General features: G+C 39.1%; 1 long non-coding RNA gene across 2 annotated transcripts; it reads left to right on the top strand.

The window, feature by feature from the left end:
- The first annotated feature begins 578 nt into the window (after positions 1 to 578).
- Positions 579 to 11263, top strand: LOC115293195. Of its 2 annotated transcripts, none has more exons than XR_003909413.1 (4): positions 579 to 702; positions 4142 to 4578; positions 6158 to 6232; positions 10962 to 11263. It is a non-coding gene; the product is annotated as an uncharacterized LOC115293195 (long non-coding RNA). The 2 variants fall into 2 exon arrangements; XR_003909412.1 differs by having other exon boundaries at positions 4126 to 4578.
- The last annotated feature ends 3983 nt before the right edge of the window (positions 11264 to 15246 follow it).

Here is a 15246-nt window from a genome sequence, read left to right as displayed (position 1 = left end):
AATTTCAGCCCATGGGTGCTTCTGTACGTGTTCTTCCTTATATTCAGATTGTTCCTGTCTGTGTGGTCTTCCAAATGGATTTCTACTCATTCTTTAAAATGCTGCTTAAATACCATCTGTCTTAGAGCCTTCCCAGTCCCTCCCTCCCACAGTAGAATTAATTTCTTCTTCCATATAATTTCTGTGTCTTGTAAATACTGATATTTTTTACATATATCATATGACATAGACACCACCAGCTTGGACTGAAAAGGACAGAGAGAATACAAAGTGAAAAGAGGACTTTACACCCCAAACTTCTACAAGCAGGAAATAAGCTACAAATTGCCTACTGAGCTGCAAACACATACATCTCATGGAAAAAAGAAATGACTCAGAGCTTGAAAATAAGAGCAAAGAGCCAAGGAGCGCTATTTCCATGCCTTGATTCCTAATTTCAAACTGTTAACTCCTGCCCAGCTAGGGTTCAGAATTGCTGAGGACCAAGCACTGCTGTGCACATTCCATTCACCCTCTTTGTGACAGAACTGTTCACAGTGGTTATGCTAGGCCCCGCCCACCATTGTAGGTTGGCTGGGGGGTGGAGTAGATAACTTGTCTCTTCAGTTCATAGGTCTTAAGATCAAGAAGAATGGTATTAGAGGAGCTGTATAAAACTACACCCATGAACTTGTCTCTCCATACGTGGACCTGATTTTGAAGGTAATATTCCACATTTCACACTCATAATTTAAATGAATACAATTCTTGGGGGGAGGCAGGAGGGGTTGAGATGTTTTTCATGCAGAGGCAATATAAATAATTTATGGCCAGAGGAAGAACTGTGGTGTCTCCAAATGGGCCCACAAATTCTCTGACACCCCTCCCTTCAAATGATGGCACGGGACACTCAGTCCACTGAGCACCTGACTCTTGATTTTGGCTCAGATGATTATCTCACAGTTCATGGGTTCAAGCCCCACATCAGGCTCTGCACTGGCACCATGGAGCCTGCTTGGGATTCTCTCTCCCTCCCTCTCTCTCTGTTCCTCCCCTGTTCGCACTCACAGTCTCTTTCTGTATCACTCAAAATAAATAAAGCCTGGAGCCTGCTTCGGATTCTGTGTCTCCCTCTCTCTCTGCCCCTCCCCTGCTCGCTCTATGCCTCTCTCTCTCAAAGTAAAATAAAGACATAGAAAAAAATTTTAAATGACTCTCCAAAAACATATGAACGTTAGTGTTCTTCCGTGTCTAAAGAGAAGAAACAGAGGGATGATTTTCTAAACTTCTCTTCTGACTAAAATTCTGAATTATCAACCCATTTAAAAAAAATGATCCACTTGCAAAGCTGCAGCACCAAAGAGGTGAACTTAGGTTAAATAGAATACATTTGGGAGTGAGCGAGTCAATTGTTTGTTTGTTTCCATTTTATTGCTACTTGTATAGTCAGGCAAAACCCTAAGGTACATTGTTTCACCTGGCTACCATATAATACAGATAATATACCCATAAGATTGCCAAGATAAATAAGCTAAGGGTGATCCTTTGAAAAGCTAGATCCATTCTACCAGGTCAGTTCCAAAGATTTTGCAATCAAGGGGTGTGTTCTGAGCTGGATGTTTCCTGTTCAGGTTACACAAACCGCACCACCCCTATGTTAAACACCATGTGTCCAGCTCTACAGTAGGAAAGCCTAGAAAAGACTGATGGATGAAAAATATTTTATTACATGGTTTAAAGACTGATCACGAAATGCGAAGGGCTGTCTTAGGTAACTGCTTCCATTACCAACATTTGCAGAATGTCTTTCTTCAGAAGAGACATTTATCCTCTGGAGCAACATTACTCAAGTGTGGTCCAGGAGCCATTGGCAAGCATCAGCATCAACCACGTGCTCATGAAAATGCAAATGCTGATTCAGGGAGTCTTAGCTGGGCCCCTTGAATCCACGTCTTAGAAAAGCATGGAGATGATCCCTATTTATAAACACTATAATTAAAGTACCTGCATTATGAATACTATTATGGCTCACATAAAAACTCTTGAGTAATTGCAAAGTTACCTGGTTTGACAGTCAAATGACATCAAACCATTTCAAAAGAGAAATTAGAATTACATTATTTATAATATATTAATTACACTCAGTCAGAATTATAAATCCTATTTTACTATATGAGGAGAATACAATGCAAAAACTTGCTGCTGGCTTTCAAAACTAAATTGGTCAAAGCAAGGTCAAGTTCCTTTCTTCAAAGGTTTTAGCACACAGAATGGTCTTTACACTGGAAGGTGAACCACAGCTACAGCTGGGTGCAGATATGTTTCCCAGTCTAGGTGTTCATTACAGGGTTGTGTTCTCTTTGTGAAGGTTCATCAAGTGAAACATTTGTGATACATGAACATTCTTATATACAGAGCATCCCTCAAAAATTTTTAATTGATCTTTTAAAAAATCCAGCCTCCTTAGGAGTGCTATAAAAACATGATATGTCTTTCCTTTTGAGTTACTAACCCTCAGTTTTGATGGCTAGTGAACTGAAATAGTCATTCGTGTATATATTGCTTTTGGGAATATAATACATGCAAACCTTCTGAAAAGCAATTTGATAATCGATATTTGGCCAAAGTTTTTAAAACAATCGTACACCTGTTGGCCTAGTTATTCCACTTCTCAGAATCTATGCCAAGGAAATCATCATCAATATGGGAAACCTCTATTCCCAACATCCAAAATATAAAACGGTATAATCACAACAGACGAATGATTAAGTAAATTATAATGTATCATATGACAATATTTATTCACTAGTAGTAAAAATAAAAAGGGGAGCATGGAAATGATGGATAAAATTTCTTGATACATATGGGAAAAGGCACAAAGAGACCCCAAGTGCTTCCTCATATTCTATTTAAACTTGGTGTATACACATATTTCTATTATCATTGTTTAAGCTACATATATATTTTATATACTAATATATGTGTCTATGCTATATTTTATGATATACAATTTTTATATACTCTAGAACAAATAAGTTTGCTAAAATGTATTAACATGAGAAATGCTCATGTCATAATGGTGAGTTAAAAAAAGATATAAAATTGATTACAAATCATGGTAGACAGAGTATGTGAAAGAAAGTTGGAATTGTCACTACAAGAGAGAAATCATCTCAACTATTTGATGTTGTGCTGAAGAATTCCAGTCAAGAGTTCCTCTAGAAAAACGAAGCAGGAAAAACATACTTAAGATGATATTCTTTCTTTTTTCTTAATTTTTTTAAATGTCTTAATTTTTTTAAATGTCTTTATTTATTTTTGAGAGAGAGAGAGAGAGACACACAGCTGAAGCAAGGGAGGGTCAGAGAGAGAGGGAGACACAGAATCCAAAGACAGGCTCCAGGCTCTGAGCTGTCAGCACTGAGCCCAATGTGGGGTTCGAACCCACGAACTGTGAGATCATGACCTGAGTGGAAGTCAGACACTTAACCAACTGAGCCCCCCAGGCGCCCTGATACTCTTTTTATGCGGTATAATTACGTACCTAGAACTTTCAAGACAATCAAATGACAGTGCACCAAGATGATTAACAGTTTTGGAATCTGACCAAAAAAACTGTCCTAGACACTGGCTGTAATAGTAACAGCTAACAGTTTTTGAGGGCTATTTACCAGGCACTGTACTAAATGCTTTTTAATGTATTTAATTCTGAGGGAGATTAATAATATGACCCTGATTTTAAAGAGTAAAAACACCCAAAAGACAGGTTAAGAGACTTGTGTAAAGTCACAGCTAGCAAGTGACAGAGCCTGACAGAGTTTGTGTACTTAACCGTTACATTATATTGCCTTAATCATAAGCCATTAGAAATGCACTAGATCACAGGATCCCATTCGTAAATCAAGAATCATTAAAAACACAAATAAAAATCAAAACAAAACAAACCCCAAAAGCCCAAGGGATAAGTCTAACAAAAGAAAATCATATTTTTGAAAAAGTAAAACAAGACCAGATGGGAAGCCTACATATTACATTATGTGAATGTCCATTCTCCGAAATTAAAAAAAACAATAAAAACAAAAAAAACTGAGAAACGGGGGAGGAGGGGTGGGCATAAAACCAAAGAGAGTAAACCTTGCCCTCCAGATAATCTCATCCACAGGCCAGAGAATTCCCTAGAGCTTCAACTGCAAGGTGCCCCATTCACACAAAGAGCTCAAATCCAGGAACCTGGCTCAACTACTTTGAGAAAAGGACATAAAGAGATCCCAAATAATGGCGTGTCAAAGCACGAAGTGTTCTGCTTCACCACCACCCAGGAACCAAAGCAAACCCAAGAGCCCAGCCAACATTCACGAAGATGCAGTCAGTGCAACAGTTGGCACTGTTTTCTGGTAAAGACAGCTACAGGATTACAATTCTCCAGCTCTGCAACAAAGGAGCTTTTCCTGAGTGCCAGAGAGCCTGAGGGGAGTCAGCAAATCGGAAAGTCACGGTAACCTTCCATTCACTTCAATCACAGTCACCTTCCTTTCACTTCAATGATGCTGAGCCGAAGTCAACACAGATGTTCTCCCATCCAGCAATCCCTATTTGCAGGTAAGGAAACTGGGGTCCAGGACAGGCTTCTCTTCCCAGGTCATAAAATTATTTTAAACCAGAACCAGAGAGCTCCTACCCCTCTTCCCGATATGTCCTGGTGAGGAGTCTAAATATACACATTCAGATTACTGCAACCTGTTTATATTTTCCCAGTCCTCAAATATTCATTCACCTAATACCATTCTGATTTTGCCATGTCTATATATCATTTCTACTATTATTCACTATATACTTTCTTTAAATCTACTCATTTTCATATACATTAACTCAGCGTTAGCCTAAGCAACAACAGCCATAAAATCATGAATGAGATATGCATTTTTCTAACACATAAAAATAAATACGTATCTACTGCACGTACAATGTTTGTCTCTGAACCACTCCCCCAAATAATAAGTTAGCCTTTGCCACATGTCCTTTGCCTTGCATGTGTCCCGAGGAATTCTAATCTATATCATGTTAATACAGGTTACTGATGAAAGAATGCATGACCGCATAGACCTGGGGGATGGTAACTAGAAGAAAGTTAAGCATTTTTTAATTTTTTAAATGTCACACATCTCAGGGCCTTTTAAAACAATACGCAATGAGACTTTCTAACAGGGGAATATAGAACAGCATCTCCAAACAAATTTGACCATGAACGCCTTTCTTCTAGGCAGGATCAGTATTAAAAACATTTTCTAAGCTGTATTAATTTTTGAAAAGGTATTTTTCTTTTTCAGTCCATTAACTTCTACAAATAGATATTATAAACAGTAATTTACACTGTATTCCTATTAGCATATGCAGAATATTTTCATAGTAGTAAAAAAGCATAGAATTTTTGTCTTCTTTAGGCATTCTTTAAGTATTTGCGGCATCATGGGGAAATATTTTTAAGTATTTTTACTATTTTTAATATGAATAGTTATTAATATTAATAGTTAATATTTGTAATATTGTTGTTTGAGTGTGGTTGACAATTTACATTAGCTTCGGGTGTACAACATAGTGACTCCACTTCTCTATATTCTATGTTATCTCACCCCAAGGGTAGCTACCAACATAATGCTATCACAGCATCACTTACTGTATTCCCCCTGCTATGCCTTTCACTCCTGTGACCTGCTACCCATCCCATAACTGGAAGCCTGTATCGCCCACTGCCCTTCACCCATTTGGCCATCCCCCACCATCCTTCCCTCAATTTGTTCTCTGTATCCTTCTCTGATTCTGCTTTTTGTTCACTTTAAACTAATGCGTTAAAGCCAGAGTATTTGAATAATTCTTTCCACTGCCTTTTCAAATAAAATTAAGAACCAAAACTCAAAGCAAAGAAAATGCTATTATACCCTTTTTCAGTATTCATATTAATGAAATTGAGTATTACACTAATAACGCTGATATGTTAAAAAAACAATGTTCCTTTCACAGGCCATTTTGAACATACAACCCTTAATAAATATTTATTTTTTCCCAACCAAAGTTTCATATATTCTTCCCCCACACCTTATAGGGGTCATCAACTTATAGCGTGAATTTTTATTCTATAAAATGTGTTATGTTCTCTTGTTTAAAAATGTTTATTAACTAGAAAGCTGTATTCTTCTGAGGTTCCTCACCAAACACTGGACGTCAGGAAAACATTCAGGAAAATTATTCAGCTTTGGTAAGTGTACCTATTTAAGACTGATGCATTGTAACATAATGAGCCTGAATAAGCTCTATTCATTGGAATTTAAGTAAAAACTGCACTAAAAATGGAGTTTTCTCCTCTCTCTCTGGTTCTAAAATTAATTGTGCACTGCACTCCACTTGTAATGAAGACATAAATAGCATTTTACCCATTTAGTAAGGGAGGGAAAAACAAAAGCTCACAACTTGTATAAATATAATTTAAAATATGTACTCTACTTTACACAAGTGCGAATTGTTAAAATACACCAAGAAGAAAAGATAAAATAGATATAACTAATAAATGTTTGATCTTTAGGAAAATATTCCCCCAAAGGGCTCTATTGATTATAATTTGAGCAAACCTCTATGCCATAGGTTTTAAAGGATTCAATTCTTCAAATATTCATTTTTGTGTACTTTTAAACATTACAATACCTACTGAATAATGTACAGTTAGGTTTTAATGACTGCAATTCACCTTTTTTTCAATCATTCACTCCCTACTTGGGTCCCAGAATTCTATGTGAGGTATTGGAAGATTTAGCCAGCTAGAGCTGAAAACATTCAGATTTAAGTGCCGCAGTTTGACCTGAGCACAAGGTGTTCCTGACTTCAATTTGTATCCTGCTGCTCCCTGACTTGCAAATGTGAGCATTTTGCATAAAATCATTTATTATACTATGAGATACATTCCAGACATTCTTAAAGCATCTAATAGGAAAATATGCTTTGCAAAACCATCTATCCTGAGATTTATTTTTCCAGTTACGTAATTTAATGATCATGATCTCTCTCCTCCTGTACCCACTTCACATTCTCTTCATACAAAATTTGCTCTCCAAAGCCAAAAATCCTGATAAAAGATCTTCATAGCCCTTCCACAATCTCGTAGGCAAAAAGGACCACACACACATATCATCACAAGTTTACAAAACAACCATTAGTTAGGGTCTCTTAAAACCAACCCTGTACACATCCTATGCTAGATCAAGCATGACAGAGGAGTTTCATTTCTTGTGCCTTTGCTAGTAAATTAGTGGTGGGCCCTTGAAGGAAAGAGTGGTGTTATTAGCAATGTTTGCAATGAGTACAGAAAAATAAAAAGGGATAGATGAGGTATTTCATCCCTGAATCTGTGCCTACTTTCTTGATTATGCCCATTCCCATACCATTTCCCATAAAAGAGATGTACCAAGTGAATGGAGATTTCCTAAGTGACTTTACACCCGGATAGAGCTGCAGGTGCGATTCTGCCAACTCCCTTGCAGGACTACCATAAGCTTATCTAAGACAAATATAAAGGGCTTAGTATAAGCCAAGATATACACTGTAGCATAGAGTTTATACTCGATTGATGCTTTTTCATGTTACTAACACCACTCTCCACCGACAGGCTCAACCTAAGCAAGAAAGTTGATTTTCACTGTGTGTAAACAGAATAAGCCAGAACTTCATAAGAAAGTATTCGCTCATTTAAATGTCATAGAAATTGTTAACGATCCCCTTGGTAGTTGCAGAAGTGGTAACCTACTCCGCATAAAATAGAAAAGTAAAATAAGTGGCTATAAACTCAAATCAGAAACACTGAATTTTCTACTTCCTACTTTTGCACCTGCTTCCTAGAAGCACAGGGATGGGTGGTGGGTGTCTAGATGGAATATACCATTATTATTCAGAGAAGTTTTACCTGTATCCTTTATTAAAATGTAGCAGCCTTTTGTTTTATTTTGTTGTTGTTGTTGTTGTTGTTTTTCAGGGATAGGCTGAAGAGTTTAGGAGTGGGCCCCTGCTCAGTGCTGGGGAAGGAAACTGTAATTCTGTGGTCAGTAACTCCTATAGTCTGTCACAGCACTTATGAGCTCTATGACCCTGGAAAAATGACTTCTCTCCATCTCAATATCCTAATGTGTAACAAAGGGCAAAAAAAATCACCCAAAGCATGATTCACATTGCCCGGTACATATTATTATTGATATTGATGATAGAGAAATGGAAAGGGTAAGGAGAGAAAGAAAGAGGGAAGATGCACTTGGCTTTGCTCTGTAAGTAATTTTACAAAGTGTCTAGAATCCTGGTTGTCTAAATCCCAGGGTTTGTGGATTTAAAATAGCTCAACAGGTGGCTGCCATTCTAGAGAAGAGTGGTGAGGACCCATTGTTGCAGAGCAGGGACAGGGTGTGGAAAGGGAAGCCCTCAATAATGAACTGAATTTGAATTGTAGGAAAGCTTTTATCATTATTATGAATGGAGGGGGGAAATGAGATGTGAGCATTTGCCCAAAGTTTAAAATCCCACTACAACTAATGCATTAGCTCAGGGATTACAGAGTTGATACTGGTTCTGCAAAGGAAATAATTCCCTCAAATTTCTAAAAATAAACAAGAGCCCCACAAAGCTCCACACGGCAATGCAGTGGTTACTTGGGCAGAACTGATAAATTCCTGAAACAGGAATTTCTGATAAATGCAGCTTTTCATAAAGGCCTCTTTCTATAAAAGTGGTGTTTGTGGGAAATCACTAAAACCCTCTAACTCTCTTGTACAAAGCTCATTTTAGAAAAACACAGGGGGAAAAGTCAATGCAAAAACATTTTTGTCGAAGTCTTAGGAGAGTATACGAAAAAAAATAGCAAGGGAATTTTTGAAAAATACAGATTACTGTTTAAAATATATTTTTAAATCATTCTTAAGACTCACCTCTGGCAAAAGCTAAATGATTTGACTTGGGGTTAAAAATTGAATCATCTGCTTTTAAAAAGAGAGACCCCTGGACTTCCTTCGATGAACTAGGATTTATGGACACTTCATAAAATGGGCGTTTTTAGCACCGTGCCTATAAGAATCCAAAGCCGTATGTAAGCAGGATCTCCAAAATCATGGGAGTCCAGGGAAAACCATAAATAGCATATGTCCTCCTCCTCAAGAGGAAAATAAATTTTATTTTTATTCTTTTGGGAGGATTTTTTTAAGTGTTCAATTTGGGAAACAAAAGATGAGATGCAACCCAGGAAAAGGAAGACAAAACTAAATAATATGTTTTTTTTTTATGATTTGTTTGGCTGTAAAAAAGCATTTTAATCCATAGGTCGAATAGTCAGGTAATAACTAACTGCTATCAAAGTTTAAATTAGGGGTGCCTGGTTGGCTCTGTCTGTAGAATATGCAACTCTGGATCTCAGGGTTGTGAGTTCGAGCCCCACAATGGATACAGAGACTACTTTTAAAAAATCTTTTTTTTTAAGTTTACTTATTTTTTTGAGAGAAACAGTGACAGCACAAGTAGGGGAGGGGCAGAGAGAGAAGGAGAGAAAGAGAATCCCAAACAGGCTCCGCACTGCCAGTGCAGTGCCTGACATGGGGCTCTAGCCCACAAAACCGTGAGATCACGCATGCCCAGAGCTAAAAGGGAATCGGATGCTCAACAAACTGACTCACCCAGGAGCCCCAAAAGTAAAATCTTTAAAAAAAAAAAGTTAGGGGCACCTAAGTGCTCAGTCAGCTGAGCATCTGACTCTTGATTTCAGCTGGGTGATTTCAGCTGGATTCACTCATGATCCCAGGGTGGTGGGATCAAGACCCTGGTTGGGCTCTGCACTGAACATGGAGCCTCCTAGGGATTCTCTGTCTCCCTCTCTCTCTCTGCCCCTACCCCCACAGGCTCTCATTCTCTCTCAAAAATAAATAAATAAACATTAAATAAATGAATAAATAAACTTAAAAAAAATATTCTCTCCCTCTGCCCCTCTCGCCCCCCTCTAAAATTAAAATAAAAAGGTTAAATGGCGCCTGGGTGGCTCAGTCAGTTAAGTGGCCAACTTCAGCTCAGGTCATGATCTCACGTTCTTGGGTTCGAGCCGTGTCGGGCACTGTGCTGACAGCTAGCTCAGAGCCTGGAGCCTGTCTTCAGATTCTGTATCTCCCTCTTTCTCTGACCCGCCCCTGCTCACGCTGTCTCTCTCTCTCTCAAAAATAAAAAAAAAAACATTAAAAAAGTAAAAATAAAAAAAGGCTAAAAAATAAAGTTTAAATTGAACATATATAGTTTAGAGTGCATTGTATTTTAGACAATGCACTGGCCAGTTTAAAAACACTGCAGCACTGGTGTAATATGATCAGAGAAGACAATTCATTAACGCAGCAAGACAATTTTGAAAAGTGTATCCTGTCTTTTCAACTAAAATTTCACAATTTTTTTTTTACTTCTTAATAGTTGACACCTTATACTAATTCAAGATTCAGAGAAGAAAAAATCCATATTTCATGCTTAGCCTTCTTATTAGACATCCTCAAAATGTACTTGCTTTTCCTTTACTAGATTAGATGAATGACTCTTTCTGCCAAAATGCTTTAGGTAAATTTTATAGCTCTTTTTAGCATACAATGTATTATTGTGTAGGAAAATAGATGCTCCAAGTAATGTGATATAAGAAAATCATATTTAAAATTGCTGTTTACATGAAAAATCAAATCTCATTTCTTGTCAGATCAAGCACTGTAGGTATTTAAAAAAAAAAGATTTAAGTTTTCCTATAAAATTAGCTGCCCATCTATTCATTTACTTTGAAGGAACTGCCTGCCTCAGACTTTCATATCTTTAGACCTTCGTAAACTACAGCAGACGTTCACCTCACAACGTTAGTGCCCTTTGTGATCAATACCCATTAGGCTGGAGGTTAAGAACAGGCCAGGGAAGAGATTAATTTTTGGCTTGAATTTCAACAGATGGCATTCCTACTTCATCTCTCCCTCTGCCCCCAGCGAAGAGCTCTGAACTCCTGTTGCAGGGCCTCACTAAGCATCACACACAGCTGAGTGGCCGATTCTCTCAAGTCCTAGGTTCCTCCTTCCAACTGGCTAGACCTTGTCTAAGGCCACAGAGACACGGGTGGGTGTGAGGAGAACCTGAACCAGACTCCGAATGTCTGTCTTTCTAGAGAAAAGACTCCTGAACTTACGAGTAAGGCCTCCCACTCTACTCATACCTTCAAAATGGACAACAATAATAAATAATCCTCTTTCTTTGCCTTTTTTTTTCTATCCACAATGGGAGAGCGGTGGAAATATCTGGGGGGCGGGGAAGAGGGGAAAAATAAAAAGTGTAGAAAGGCATCACTTTGAGGGGTAAAACTGCTGGAGAAGGAAGTAACCTGAAGTTTCAGTTGGTGGCAACCCACCTCCCCAGCAGTCAATTTATTACCATATGAAGATGTTGGGAACTTAATCACAGGGCTGACATGTGTACAAACTCCAGGCACTGGACTCAGCATAAAATTCACTCTCAGAAAATGATAATAATTGGGAGACCACACACTTGAAATGTACCACTAAAAAGGGAGGGCAATCATTTGAGGGCCACAACCCAACTGTGGACCTCTCTTCATGCCCAAGGTCAGGTTAATGCCACACTTGAGATCCACTGAACCAACTAGGTGAATGCATGGAAGGCAAATGCATCCACAGGCACCGGGTTATTTACACCAGATAGAGGCCTTTTGCACTGTTTTTAGCATCTGTATGGCCTGTCATGAAAGACAGCAAACACAATTTACACAGCCTTTGCTACATGAATGTTAGTGCCTTGGGAATGCTCTAAGGTCTGGCCAGGCTGGGCTTCATTAAGGGTCCAGGCCAGATCTGATTCATATTGCTGTCTTCCTCCCAGGAATTATCCACTTTCTTACCCATTCCTCCGATCCAAGGACAATTCAACTTAGAGTCAAAGGTAATGTGGTTGATAACCTCCAAGCAGCCTCTGCTTTCAACCAGGGTCCCACCTTCCGGTGTTTACTCAAAAAAAAAAAAAAAAAGTAGTCAAATCATTAGCTAAAACAGAGAAATCAAACTGATCAGTCAGACAGTTCTTGGACTAGGTCAAACGCTCAAAGAAGATTTAATAACGGTTCTAAAGAACTGAACCCAGGTCTTCCATTGCAGAGCAGTAGGGACTGAGGTGAAAACTGCAAGGGAGGGTATAAAACAACGTTTTGAATAAAAATCTTTTCACTGAAATATACATGTAATGACAAGAACGGTCTATATGCTCACGGCAATTCTTCATTTCCTACTGCAATGCAGATTCCTAGCAGAGTGTGAGAGAAAGTGAGCTACACCATCCCAGTTTTTTAAACTAAGAAAGTAAAATAATTGTTTCCCTAACCTTCAGATTTTACTTCTAAATGCTAAACCTAAGGTTTTTTTTTTTATGTTTATTTTTATTTTTGAGAGACAGCGTGAGTGGGGAGGGGCAGATAGAGAGGTGAACAGAGTATCTGAAGCGGGCTCTGTGCTGACAGCAGGCAGCCCGATGTGGGGCTTGAACCCATGAACCGTGAGAGCATGACCCGAGTGGACTGAGCCACCCAGGTGCCCCTAAACTTAAGCTTTGAGAAATATACACCAAGAGGGTACAGGTAAACCTTATTAAAATTTTTTTAATGTCCTGGTTTCTCACTTATGTCAATCTTCCTAAAGCTACTGTGATGATAAAATTTAAAGGACCAGTAAGAAAAGACAGCTCCAGGGCACGTGGATGGCTCAGTCAGTTAAGTGTTTGACTTCAGTTCAGGTCATGATCCCCTGCCATGGTTCGTAGGTTCGAGCCCCATGTCGGGTTCTGTGCTGACAGCTCAGAGCCTGGAGCCTGCTTCAGATTCTGTGTCTCTCTCTCTCTCTCTTTCTCTGCCTCTCTCCCTCTCTCTCAAAAATAGACAAACATCAAGAGACTATAAATCCTGGCGAGGATGTAGAGAGACGGGCACTTTTCTATACTATTGGTGGGAATGTAAACTGGTGCAGCCGCTCTGGAAAACAGTGTGGAGATTCCTCAAAAAACTATCGATAGAACTCCCCTATGACCCAGCAATAGCACTGCTAGGGATTTACCCAGGGGATACAGAAGTGCTGATGCATAGGGGCACATGTACCCCAATGTTCATAGCAGCACTGTCAACAATAGCCAAATCATGGAAAGAGCCTAAATGTCCATCACCTGATGAGTGGATCAAGAAGATGTGGTATATATACACAATGGAGTACTATATGGCAATGAGGAAGAATGAAATATGGCCATTTGTAGGAAAGTGGATGGACCTTGAGGGTGTCATGCTAAGCGAAATAAGTCAGGCAGAGAAGGACATATATCATATGTTTGCACTCATAGGTCTAACAGGAGAAACCTAACAGAGGACCATAGGGAGGGGAAGGGGGAAATAGAATTGGGGAGAGAGAGGGACACAAATCATAAGAGACTACTGAATACTGAAAACGAACCAAGGGCTGAAGAGGGAGGGGGAGGGGAGTGATGGTCATGGAGGAGGGCACTTGTGGAGAGAAGCACTAGGTGTTATATGGAAACCAATGTGACAATAAACTATTATCAAAAAATAGATAAACATCAAACAAATTGTTTTTTTAAAAGCCCCATTGATAACAAGCCCAGTTCACCAATGACATGCTAAAACCTGTAACACTCACTAATTACTTCAGCAGTGTGCCTCAACTGTTATATTTAATATATTCTTCATTTTTAAAAATTTAAAATGTACCCATCCTAACTGTTTTCCATTTGAGGAACTTCAAATGGAAAGAAAACTGGAGTGGCACCTGGGTGGCTCAGTCGGTTAAGTGGCTGACTTCGGCCCAGGTCATCATCTCACAGTTTGTGGGTTTGAGCCCCAAGTTAGGTCTGTGCTGACAGCTCAGAGCCTGGAGCCTGCTTCAGATTCTGTGTCTCCCTTTCTCTCTGCCCCTCCCCCACTCGTGCTCTGTTCCTCTCTCTCAAAAATAAATAAAAACATTTAAAAATTTAAAAAAAAAAGAAAGAAAACTGGAAAATCTATTTTTACTAGCATAAAATGAGTCTAAGTGGAACTTCCCACCTCCCCTTGGTATATTTACTGACAATCACCTGACAGGGTGACAGTGATGCAATACGGTTAGGGAAGAATGGGGGTAGAATGTGCAGTTTCCTGTTTCTAGTGCCAACTTGTTTTCAGTGCTGACACAACCCTAGAGGTGACTACTCAAAGAAGGCTTAGACAACAGATGTGATTACTATGGTAATAAAGAGAAGACAGAGAAACTGACCAATTGCCATCAGTTATTTTTACAGATGCCTTAGGAAACCCTGATATTCATCAGGAAATAGCATAAACAAGAGAATAATGTTATATCAATATATCCATATGGTATCTTTAATTTTCTTTAATTTATTTGTAATTAGTTGAAGTCTGGGATGCCCTTTTTCTCCTATTACTCATTTGCTGCTGTGCCATTTCACAGTAACAGAAGGCCCAGGTCAATTCTTAGGGGGTTTAATCATGAAGTCACATCTTAAGGAATGAATGCCTACCTGCTCATCACCTAAAAGAATCGAGTTATTTGCTTAATCTATGATGAGATGCAATACGTTAAAATGCATGTATCCCGCACTTGGAAACAGATTTTTCTAGGAATTTAAAAGGCCAACACAATCCTACTTAATGATTAAAAAAATAATAATAATGAAGCAGTTGTAATTACACATGGAGTTTTGCAATCGTTTTTGTTTGTTTGTTTTTTAGTCCCGACTTTAGGAACGACGGCACAAAGTAGTTGAATAGTGAGTTTACCAAAAAACTACTCCCACCACAAAGTAAGTTAAACTGTAATTTAAAGAAAAACGGTAGAGAGACGAGGCCGATCCTAGAATAAATCACGGAGGTAATGACTGGAGAACTTCACACTCGAATAACTTTCAAATCGCCGTCACACCCTCCATCAGCCAGCCGACCAAAGGATTCGTGGTCAAAGTGTCCCAAGTGAACATAACAGAGCCGAGGCACGAAGCTCAGACCACCGCTCTTACAGGGAGGAGGAGAAAGATCTCGGCGGTTACACAGCCCTCCCACCTTAACTCTCCCACGAGGTACCTGCGGGTCACCTCCCTCCTCGGGCGCATGGCTCCGCCACCAGCGCCGAGAGAGGCTTCGGTCTCTCTCTCTCTCTCTCTCTCTCTCTCTCTCTCTCT

This window comes from Suricata suricatta, chromosome 6 (assembly GCF_006229205.1).
Source record: "Suricata suricatta isolate VVHF042 chromosome 6, meerkat_22Aug2017_6uvM2_HiC, whole genome shotgun sequence".
In the NCBI taxonomy this organism is placed as follows: Eukaryota; Metazoa; Chordata; class Mammalia; order Carnivora; family Herpestidae; genus Suricata; species Suricata suricatta.
This window is presented reverse-complemented; position numbering and strand designations above follow the sequence as displayed.